This window comes from Pyrgilauda ruficollis, unplaced genomic scaffold (genome assembly GCF_017590135.1).
Source record: "Pyrgilauda ruficollis isolate IOZ18807 unplaced genomic scaffold, ASM1759013v1 scaffold20, whole genome shotgun sequence".
In the NCBI taxonomy this organism is placed as follows: domain Eukaryota; kingdom Metazoa; phylum Chordata; class Aves; order Passeriformes; family Passeridae; genus Pyrgilauda; species Pyrgilauda ruficollis.
The window spans coordinates 2,676,925-2,687,196 of NW_024519207.1; the positions used below are offsets into that span (position 1 = coordinate 2,676,925).

Genomic DNA, 10,272 nt, shown 5'->3' on the forward strand with positions numbered 1-10,272 from the left:
AGAAGGAGAGGTCCCTCCTGAGAAATCATAAACTACTCCAAGTCCCACAGGAAGGTGCAAAATAAGACCCATTTTCTTGTGTGACCTGACAGCCAGTTTAACTTCAGGCAGATTTTTGGTTAGTGAAAGCAGCTCTCAATGGAGCTTGCAGCCCTAACAACTCGAAAGAAAGACATTTGCACATGAGTCATTGGGTCAGCCTTCGCTCGTGCTCCTGCCCCAGGGTAGATGCTGGCAAGACCTGTGCAAAGGCTGGCTGGGCTCTGCTCACAGCACTGCCCTGTACTGCCCAGGCCATAGACATACCCCCAGGGATGCAGGGAAGGAGGGGACAGTCACCCATCAGTGCTCTGGGGCTCCCTTTCCTGCTCTCACCTCTCATGAGATTTGGCCTTGTCGCCTATCATTAGCATTTCCTCCTGGTCCCTGTGATGCCTGGTAGGTCCTGTGTAGCTCTGGTGGGAAAGGAGGTCCCAGAAGTTCCCCCCACATTCCCTACTGCCAGGGGAAAATAGCAGCACATTTTGCATCGCGCTAAGTGTGGGAGCTCCGTGAAAACCAGCATTTCTCCAAGGAACAGCCCCACTTACACACCTTCTCCTTAGAGAAAGCTGCCTTCACTTTGTTTCAATGACTTCAGTAACAAAAACATGCAGCTCTGCCCCATGAAACTGACTGTCATCAAACTAAGAAATTAACTTTTTCTGCAGTGCTATTAAGAACGCATAATGTTTATAGTCCCAACTGTGAAAAATGCGAGCTTTCCTGAGGTTCAGTAATGAAGGACTAGTTTAGCCTCTGGTCCCCAGAAGCAGCATCCAGAATCCCCCAGTTCCCAGCCCCTTGCTTTAGAAATGTTGGCTCAACTGCTAACCCAGAGCCCAGGCACTGAACATAAAAAAAAATCCCTCCAAGCATTCAGTAAACAATGTCTGTCCCCAAAATAGCTTTCTAGTTTTCCTGTAATGTACTTCCATGCATCAGCTTATGTGACCTTGAACTGGTATCATTTCTCACTTGGGAATTCCTCCCTAGTATTTGTTGCTACAGCTCTTGAAGTATGAAGAATGAAGTGCTGGACTCTTACACTCCTTTGTTTCTTCCTTTCATTTATTTTTGCCTTGATGGGGAAAACATATGACTGGATATGTCATTACAGGCAGACAATCTGATAATCACTAGCTGATAGGACAGCAACTCCAAAAACCCTGTCTGCAGCCAGTTCATTCTCTTCCTGTAACATCATGAAACTGCAGGGGTCAGGGATAAAGACACTGATGTTTTTTCCTTTTCAAAAATGCTGCAGTCTGTGTCCACCATGCTCAAGACTTTTGAAAGAGACATTTTGGAGCATTTCACATTAATTTTTGCTTATTTACAACAACTACCTCTTTACAGAGATCTCCACAGTAGGTTGTTTCTGTGGATTTGAGGCGTACATTCTGATGGTCCTTGTGGGTCTTAAACAGCTGCTGGTTTTCACAAAGCAGTTGAACATCTTGCCAAGGTGCAAAGAGGGTGTCCCAGAAATCCCACTACCATTCATTTCTCCTGTAGGAAAGGCAAAGTCAGCTGCATCCTCTTTGTGCGAGGGTGCCGTGCTTCTTGGCAGAGGAGATGCTCGGTGGCACTGAGTCACAGGAGTGGATGGGCGTGGAGGAGGTACAGGAGCTGGTCTTCCCATGCACTTCCTCACTGTCACCTCTTTCAAGGCCTTCTGTTGCTGTCTGAGTTCCTTATTTGCTTTTCTCTCGTGCAATGAACTATAAGATAGCTATAGAACCATAGAGGGAACAAAGGGCCTAAACCAGCCACTCTCCTGTGATGATAGGTGTGAGAAACAACTGCTCACTTTGAAAATTAAAAAAAAAAAAAAAAAAAAATACAACAAAGGACTACATAAGGAAAAAATTGCAGTGCTGGGAACTGCCTCTCGTGCATACCACGTGGCCAGTTCGTCTTCAAGTCTTTTATACCCCAGGGGGTTGCATCAGCTAACCCTGGCCCTTCCTATAGTCTGTCAGTCAGCTCTTCTTTGCCATTTATCGGTGGAGACTGCTTTCTTGTAACTTGATTGGAGGTCAGGTGTTGCCATGCCGCATTCCCTAAGCACAAGCTTTTCCATTCCCAACTGCCACAGGTAAGGGACACATCTGCATGCCTTCTTTTTACCTGTCCTAGACACCCCCAGCTGTCTGATGGTAACAATACAGGGAGGAAAAAGGGAACTATGGGGACAACAGAGGACATCTAAATTACAATAACATAACTATACATTACTAGAGCTTTTATTAATATTCACACAATAGTTATCTTTTAATTGTGAGAGCCAATCATCTCATTATCCATCTATAACATAGGGGGGGAAAAGGGACAAAACCCCACCAAGAGATGCAGTACCTGAGCACTGGGGAGGCAGAAAGTCTGCCAGAGCAGCCTCAGCCACCCTCTGCCTGGGTTTCCAGCACTGCAGGGAGGGCAGGCAGGGCTGCACGGCGGCTCTCTGATGAAAGCGCCTGCGACTTCCATGAAAGCCGACACTCGCTGCTTGCGTGTCCCTGCCACTCCGGATCCCAAGGCCCTGCTTTACTGCAGGAGCTGTGAAAGACAGCCTCGGGCTTCACAGCAGGAAAAAATACAAGGGATCAAGTATACAGAGGCACCTCATAAAGTACCCTTTCAAACCACATGCGGATTTACAAGAGGGAAGTGAGTGGCCCTCGGGGGGCTTTTACTTGCCTATTAGCACTGGCCAGTGCAGGGTGCACGCCCAGAGGCTGGGATGGAGCTGTCTACACAACCCCACGACTTCTTTCAAGAGCAGACAGGCAGCTGCATGCACACCTCTGAGCTGCAGCAGGGCGCAAGAGCATCCTCCAAATTCTGCTCCACTGACTTCCTTAACGCCTCTGTCCTGTGCGGGGGAGACACAGAATCACCCCGAGGGGAGAGTTGGGGCAGCACACGGACAGCCAGGGATGTCCTCTGCTCTCAAGTTCCCCAGGTAAATGTGGGGCTGGGGAACGGGCATGTCCCTGTCAAGCAAAACACCTAGAGCCTGGCAACAGGTAAAAGGCTGGAGGCATAGGAAGAAGAAGAAAAAAACTAGGGCAAGAAAAAAAGGAAGAGCAGAGTAGGATAAAAGAGGTATGGAAAAGTGCACGGCTGAAGGGTGGGTCTCCTTTGCAGAGACAGGGCAAGAAAAGTAGTCCCTCTGGATCATAATGGGTTGCACAGGAAGAAGAAAGGTAAAGGAAGGAGAAACATAAAAGAAGAAAAAAAAAAAAAGCGAGATGGGGAGAGGTAGAGGAGAAGAAGGGATCTGACTAAGGGAAGAAAAAGATAACATCAGAGCAAACAAATTTAGGAGAAAGGAGGAAAACTATGTACTGGAGGAGCTGAGTGGGAGAAGGGAGCTGAAGGAAATAAGCATCCAAATGAAGAGAGATTAACGCAGAATGCTCCCAAAGGAAATGAACTGAGCACTCTGAAACAGTGTCAGACATAAATAAATCAAACAGGAGCATTTGGACACTTGGAAAAATGAGAGGAAAAATACAGGGTAATATACTGTAGCAGGAAAAAAGTGGGGTGGCAAGAGAAAAGAAGGAAAAACTCCTAAAACGGAGAAAAAGAGGGAGTGAGCCAGATAATCCAAGCAGTCCCAACACGTTTACTTGCATTCTTTGAGGTGTTTGCTCTAATGAGCAGTTAGGACAGCAAAAAAAGTACAGAGTAATGCCATCACATCATTTATATGGGCAAGTGGGGATTTTGCAAGCTGGAAGATATATGCACACAATAATTGTGGGTGAAAGCTGGGGGCCAATAATTACAGCAGTGAATCATAATCCTTTTCATAGATTATCAGTTTGATACCCAAGCAATAAATGCATATGCATGAGGGGTTTGTGCTTTAGAAGTGGCAGGAAACTTGACTGCAAAAACAAAGGGAATGTAGAAGCTCAGTTCTCCCTCTCTTTTGGGTGAGAAAGTGTAATGAAATCCACCCTCTCTCTCTCTCTCCCCCAACTCTGTCATGACCATCATTACTAGACTTGGCTGGGAGTTTCACAGTGCATTTATTTTCTAATGGGAATGCACTTACTACAAAACTGAAATTTTCCACAAGAAGATTTTGATTTTGCTGTAGAGAAAAATCCTATGAGAAAAATTTGAACAAAGTGTTTCATTTTGGGCCACTTTAACCCCAGCCAAAATTAAAAAAAAAAATCAATATGAAAGATTTTATTACACTACTATTAGTGGAACCTGGACATTTTCAGTTGGGAATAAAACATCTTTAAAATTTAACAAACCAGTTTACTCAAAAATTTCTAACAGTCGTAGTATCTGTAGCTTTGTAGAGGGAAATACTCTGCGTGAGCATGCATGTGCATATTTATCCCCCCCATATGCCAACAAACAAGTGAATAAAATTGAGGGGAAAAAGGGAATAAACATACAGAGTTTATCTTAATTTTGAGCTGATTGCAAATGAAAGCCATTGGGTAACTGCTCTACTAGGCCATCTGTGTATTTCTTTTTTTCTGAAGGGATTTGGTGATCCTCTGGCAGAGAGGGAGAAGGGAAAGTTGTTAAGCAGTAATTTAGAGCACATACGTAAAAAGAAACACCAATCTATGTTCTGAAATGGTGAAGGGTAGGATATCTACCACAACTTTTACTAAGCAGTTCCTGTGATTAATTACCTTTTTGTTTAAAAATATGTTGCTTTCGTCTTGTCTTTGGCTGCCCAGCGTCATACTCCAGCAGTTGGACTAGATCACATCCTTTGTCTGTCAGGGCAAAAGAGTGAACTGTGACAGAATTTCTGTTCCCTGTGTGCATATTTATAGATTGTGATCAAGTCACCTCTTAATCTTTTCTTTGTTACATAAACAGAACAAGCTTCTCAGGCCTATCACAGTAAGACTTATTTTCCAGACTTTTCATTATTCACATGGCTTTCCTCTCTGAACTCTCTCCAATTCATCCAGCACCCCTCTCCAGTTGGGGACATCAGCACTAAGAACAACATCCCACAGCGGTGCCAAAGGCAGATGCAGCCTTCTGCTTCCTATTTAGCAGTCTCAGGACTGCTCCAGCTCTTTGGAGGACCGCCTTTCCCAGCATCCCCTGCCTGACTCACACACAAACACCTCGGTCCCACCTTCTTTGTAGATTTAATGACCAGATCCACCAAACATTTGCATGTGGTGCAGGAGAGACCTTTAGAGGTGAGTTGTGCTATCCTCCTCCCAACCCCACTTATTGTATATGGGTGCAGGTCACCGTCTTGGATTTGATTTGGGGGAACTGAATCCCTGCCAGGGGAAACCAGTCAGGAAGCTGCTTCCCACACGCATCCCAGCCACTGCCGCAGGCGTTAGGATCTGAATGAGCAACTGATGATTAGTCTGGGGAACTGAACTAAGTCTGATTTGACATCAAATACTGCACCACATGTAGAGAGCCCAGTGTGAGCTGCTTTAATCTGCTACTCCACTCCTATTCAGCCAAATCATTTGCTAATGTAGATATGGTTAGTGATGTTCAGAATCTGATTACTAAAAAAAAAAAAAAAAAAACAAAACCAAACAGGAACAAACTACTTGGTTGATTTCAGTTTCTTAAGTATTAATGTCTATATTTTTTATCACTTTTTCTTCCTCCTGTGTTACTTTTTAGGAGCAATTATATTTAAACTCCAAGAAAAATGTCTTGAATGGCAGAAGACCAGACATCACTTGTTTCAGGACTCCATTCAAAACATCAAGCAAATTATAAATTTCCACTGGCAACTGCATTTTCAGACCAATCACTGTGCAGCATTTAACCCACTTTCAGTGTGACATGTCAATTTCATATCTGTATACTTAATACTTATAATTAAGGAAATATTGTTTTCTTAATCAAATTTACATCATGTGTCAAGCTTAATGACATACAGAATTCAAAGTACATTGCATCAAATACTATTAGCTGCATTTACCATAATAATATTTTAAATATATTAAGTTAGCTGTATAAACATTTATTTAAAGGGTTTTTTTTTTAAATTATAATCTCTTTCACAGAGTTAGTAGCAGTCTGACAACAACTTTAATTTCTCTAAGACCAAAGAAAGTCAAATGGAAATGCACATGACTGGTGTTTTCATCCTATATGTGTCATACAAATAAGACTGTATCTTTCCAGTTCTCTCAAACTTTCCTAGTGTTCAATGTCTACTAGAAAATCATTATTTATAGCCAAAGGAGGTTTTTGACTTGTTCTTTTCAAACTTGTGGACAGAAGTTGTTGAAGCCTCTGATTTAACATACCTACTTTAGTAGCTGCTGTTAAAATATTTTCTTGAATTACTGTTGTAATGGAAAATACATCATGACTATTGCAGGATTATATATTTTCAACTGGCTTTTTCCAACCAACACAGAAAGCTATTCTCATCTTCTCAGTGTTAGTATAAATAATTATACCATTTTCATCCACAGAGAGAAATAGCACTGATAGGTTTTCTTCCCTTAAGTACATCACAAACTTCTTGTCCTTAACTTGTATGAACATTAACTCCGTTGGGCAAACACCTCTATTTACACTTCTCTTGCTTCCCTTGCAAATTTATCACCATTCCTATCTTCTGATTTAAATTATTTCTTGTTGCATCATTCTTTCTTTCAAGTGTTACATGTGGGTTTTTTGTGTAGTAGAACAGCTTTCACTTTAGCTCTGTTGTTTTGGTTTATAACAACTATGACTTTTTAGTAAAATGTTTTTAAACAGTTTGCAATTATCATTCACATTTTTCTGTTTAAATTCTCCCAGTAGATCTGACTTATAATTGTTTTCAGCTTTAGAAAACTGGCCTTTTTTAAGCAGCAAGAATCTATACTACTGGTTCACATTTTACTATTTTTGCACACAAATATAATCAAGGCACAATCTTCTGCACATAAGCAGACATTTGCTTCAGTTCTGTAATCAATATCTCTCTATATGGCATAATTAGGTCAGTTTTTTGCTGAAGAAGTAAAATCTCTATTCAGTCATAAGGGAGACTCAAGGCTCTGATCCACATTTGGCAAAGAAACCTGGACCCCTGTTGTCTTGGGTGAGCATCCTAATCCCTGAATAAGGACCCTTTGAACCCACTCTCCTAGCAAATCTATCCTTTCTTTTCCAGTTTTATTCTGACTTAAAAAATAGAGTTTTAAAATCTGCTAGATTGTAGTTCGTTTTTGTGGTCAAAGTTGCATATTCATTTTCTTTTTATTCACACGTAGAATGAGAAAATTATTCAGACTGCCTCAAACAGATGTTTTATTTAAATCACAAAGAAAAAGAAACAAACATACTTGTCTAATTTTTGCCATCCACTTAATATTCTACTTGTGCATATTATCTTACCCAATTTTGGTACTGTTGCATGAAATATGCACCAGGCTGCCCAACACTGATGGGTCAGGAATAACTGCACTTGTTGGCATCATGTCCTTGGACACCTTCATTCTTTACTTGCTTGGGAGCCTGATTTTCTGCTGAGCAAAAGTGTATTGTCCCTCTTTTAAATTTCTTCTTCATTATGACTTTAATATTCTCCTGGCTATTCAAACCAAGCCCTCCATCAGTAAATAATTTACCTTTCCAGTGAGTATATTATACTCAAACTTTACCTGCTTTTCTTCTTGGAGAAGGTAGACAAACATCCTCAAAGCCATTCTTCCATCTCCAAATGTGGTCAGCTTGCAGCACCCGGCTGTGTGTTACATCCCAGCCACTCTCTTCAGGTTGCCGCCCTCTGCTTTATGGATCCAAATGTATGTCCCAGAAGGCCACCTAACAAATTCATCACTGTCTGTCACCACAGTCTTTTTCTTTGAATCCAGGGTAATGAAACTTAACAAGACCAGTGGTTTAAGACCTCCTCAGTTTCTCCAAGTCCCTTGAAGTTTGTAATTGCTTCTGCTACCCAGTGCCATCCTCTTCTGGTCTTCCAGCACACCATTCATACAAAGGCCCTCTTTTCTAGATGGTCCTCTCCCTTCAATGGGGCTACATTCACTTCTGACAGTGATTCTCAGAGATGCTTTTGCATGTGCCTTCCTCAATGTTCACAGTCATTACTTTCAGATGGATAACTTGCACTCATCATCTGTGGTTTTGTCATTTCTGGCTTAGTCCTGCAGCACATCCTTCACATGGCCTACATTGCAATTTAATTGGAAGCAGGTTGTGGTACAGAAGGCAATCACACACCTGGGATGTGCATCTCTGCTCTGGGACCCATGTCGGCCCCTTTGAGTGGCCTGACTGATTTGAATATGATGGTTTGGGCACAGGAAGCCCAGAGCCTCCAGGGAAGATCTTTCCTAAGACAAATACTTGGTCATGTATCTCTCAGAGAAGCAGGCATTACAAACATTGAGACTGGATTATGTTCCCTTCAATATAATAGAGAAGGTATAGCCAGCAAAATACAAAAATCTTCCAGGGCTTCATAAATCCCTTCCTGTAGTCTGACACCACCTGTATTTGTTGACTTTTAGACATACTACAAGACCCATGTGTTGGATCTGCTCTTTGAGGAGCCTTAAGAGGACTGGTTGATGAATGGGGCTCCAGTGTTTATTTACTTCAGTTTGGTAGAAGCAGTGAGTCAATTATATTGCATTTCGGTTTTGCAGTTCTAAATTGGCAGAGTGCTTACAGCCTATGAAGGAACACATTTTGTTTGTTTTAAATATCTGAAAAAAAATTGAATAAATAAAATGATGCAGTCGGTATAAGATTTATGATGTCCTGAATTTTCCATGATTTTAAGTGGTTGGTCTTGTACATGACGTGTTACTCAAGTATGCAGCCCAATACCAGTCTTGTCTGGCTTTTGAAACAAAAGATCTTTTGTTGTGGTGAATCACAGAGAAAGCTTTGCAGGTCCTGTTTTCATGATGACACTTACAAGCAAGAATTCCCATAAAGTCCCATCACTCTTTCTGGAGAGGAAAGGTTAAGATTCATACAGCAGATATGCTGCTATCTGTCAGAGTCAGAAAGACCAACAATGAAAAAAGAAAAATAATTGCTGAATAACTTCACCTTTTTGCCATCATTTTCCACACAAGGTATCCAATATGTCATTCAGCAATGAAGAGACAGAACCATAAAGTCTCTCAACACCCTTCATCCAGTTACGTGCCCCATTAATTTTCCAATCAAATTAACTAACAAACTGACTGCCTTCTAAGACAAGCTCAGAAGTGAAAATTCTCTTTGTCCTCGTAATGTTGAGAGTAGATTTATGAAAAATACTCTTATTTAATAAACTGAATAGATACTAGAACACATCATTCATGGATGTTGTACAGTCCTGTGAATGCTAAGATCTTTAAAGCAGATACTCACTTTAGCCAACTCCTTGCTTAAGTGTTCCGATAAAATGTATCCTGAAGTCACTGAGAGCCTTTCTGCTTGCTTCAATGGACATTGGAGTAGCTTCTAAAAAGTTATCAAGGCTTAACAGATGAGCTTTTAGAGGCTTTTCTGACTGTTAGGACAAGCTTTCCTTTAAAATAAATTTTGATGTCAGGAAGGCTTCCTAACACATTACCAAGAGGGCCATGAAATGTTTGGCTAATCACAAATCCTTTCACACCAATCAGAAACTTTCTAACACACTGAATAGCTACAGTTAGGTCTGGCAAACTCTTATTTAAAGCACTTTAAGGTAAATATGGAAATTAAGAGATTAGAAAAGCAGTGTGTTGGGTGAGTTATTAACCGAGGTAATCCGGGCCTCCTTACCCATGTGCCACCATATGCTCTACGTTCTTCCTTAAGCTTATCCTAATGTGTTTTCCTTAAGGCTCTTTTCCACTTCCTTAGTTCATGAAATAAAGCAACATTAGCTCGTCTCAGTGTTAACAGATGTTGTGAGGAATTATTTTAAAGTCACTTGTATCCTGTATCTCTCCATATCTTTCAGCTCGATTGCAGTGAATTTTAGGAGGTTTTGCCCAAGAAAAAAATCCCAAAACTATAGGGATTTACACCACACCCTCACTACCATTAAATAAACCTAGCATGAAGCTAAATCAATGCAGACCAAGTATTTTTATACATTTTAGAAGTCTTTTCACATCCTCAGTTCTCCCTTGAACTGGCAGAGATCCAGTTTGGGACACAGTCCATACACTTTATACTGTTCATATACAGCTCTGATTTGGAAAATCAGAGAGTGGTGAAACCTCAGAGCAAAGAGAAATTACTGTA

General features: G+C 41.2%; 1 long non-coding RNA gene across 1 annotated transcript; it reads right to left on the reverse strand.

The window, feature by feature from the left end:
* Positions 1-1,117: 1,117 nt before the first annotated feature.
* On the reverse strand, positions 1,118-9,079 carry LOC121353309. The gene is made up of 3 exons (XR_005955084.1): positions 7,677-9,079; positions 4,713-4,799; positions 1,118-2,914 (listed from the first exon to the last, which is right to left on the reverse strand). It is a non-coding gene; the product is annotated as an uncharacterized LOC121353309 (long non-coding RNA).
* Positions 9,080-10,272: the final 1,193 nt, after the last annotated feature.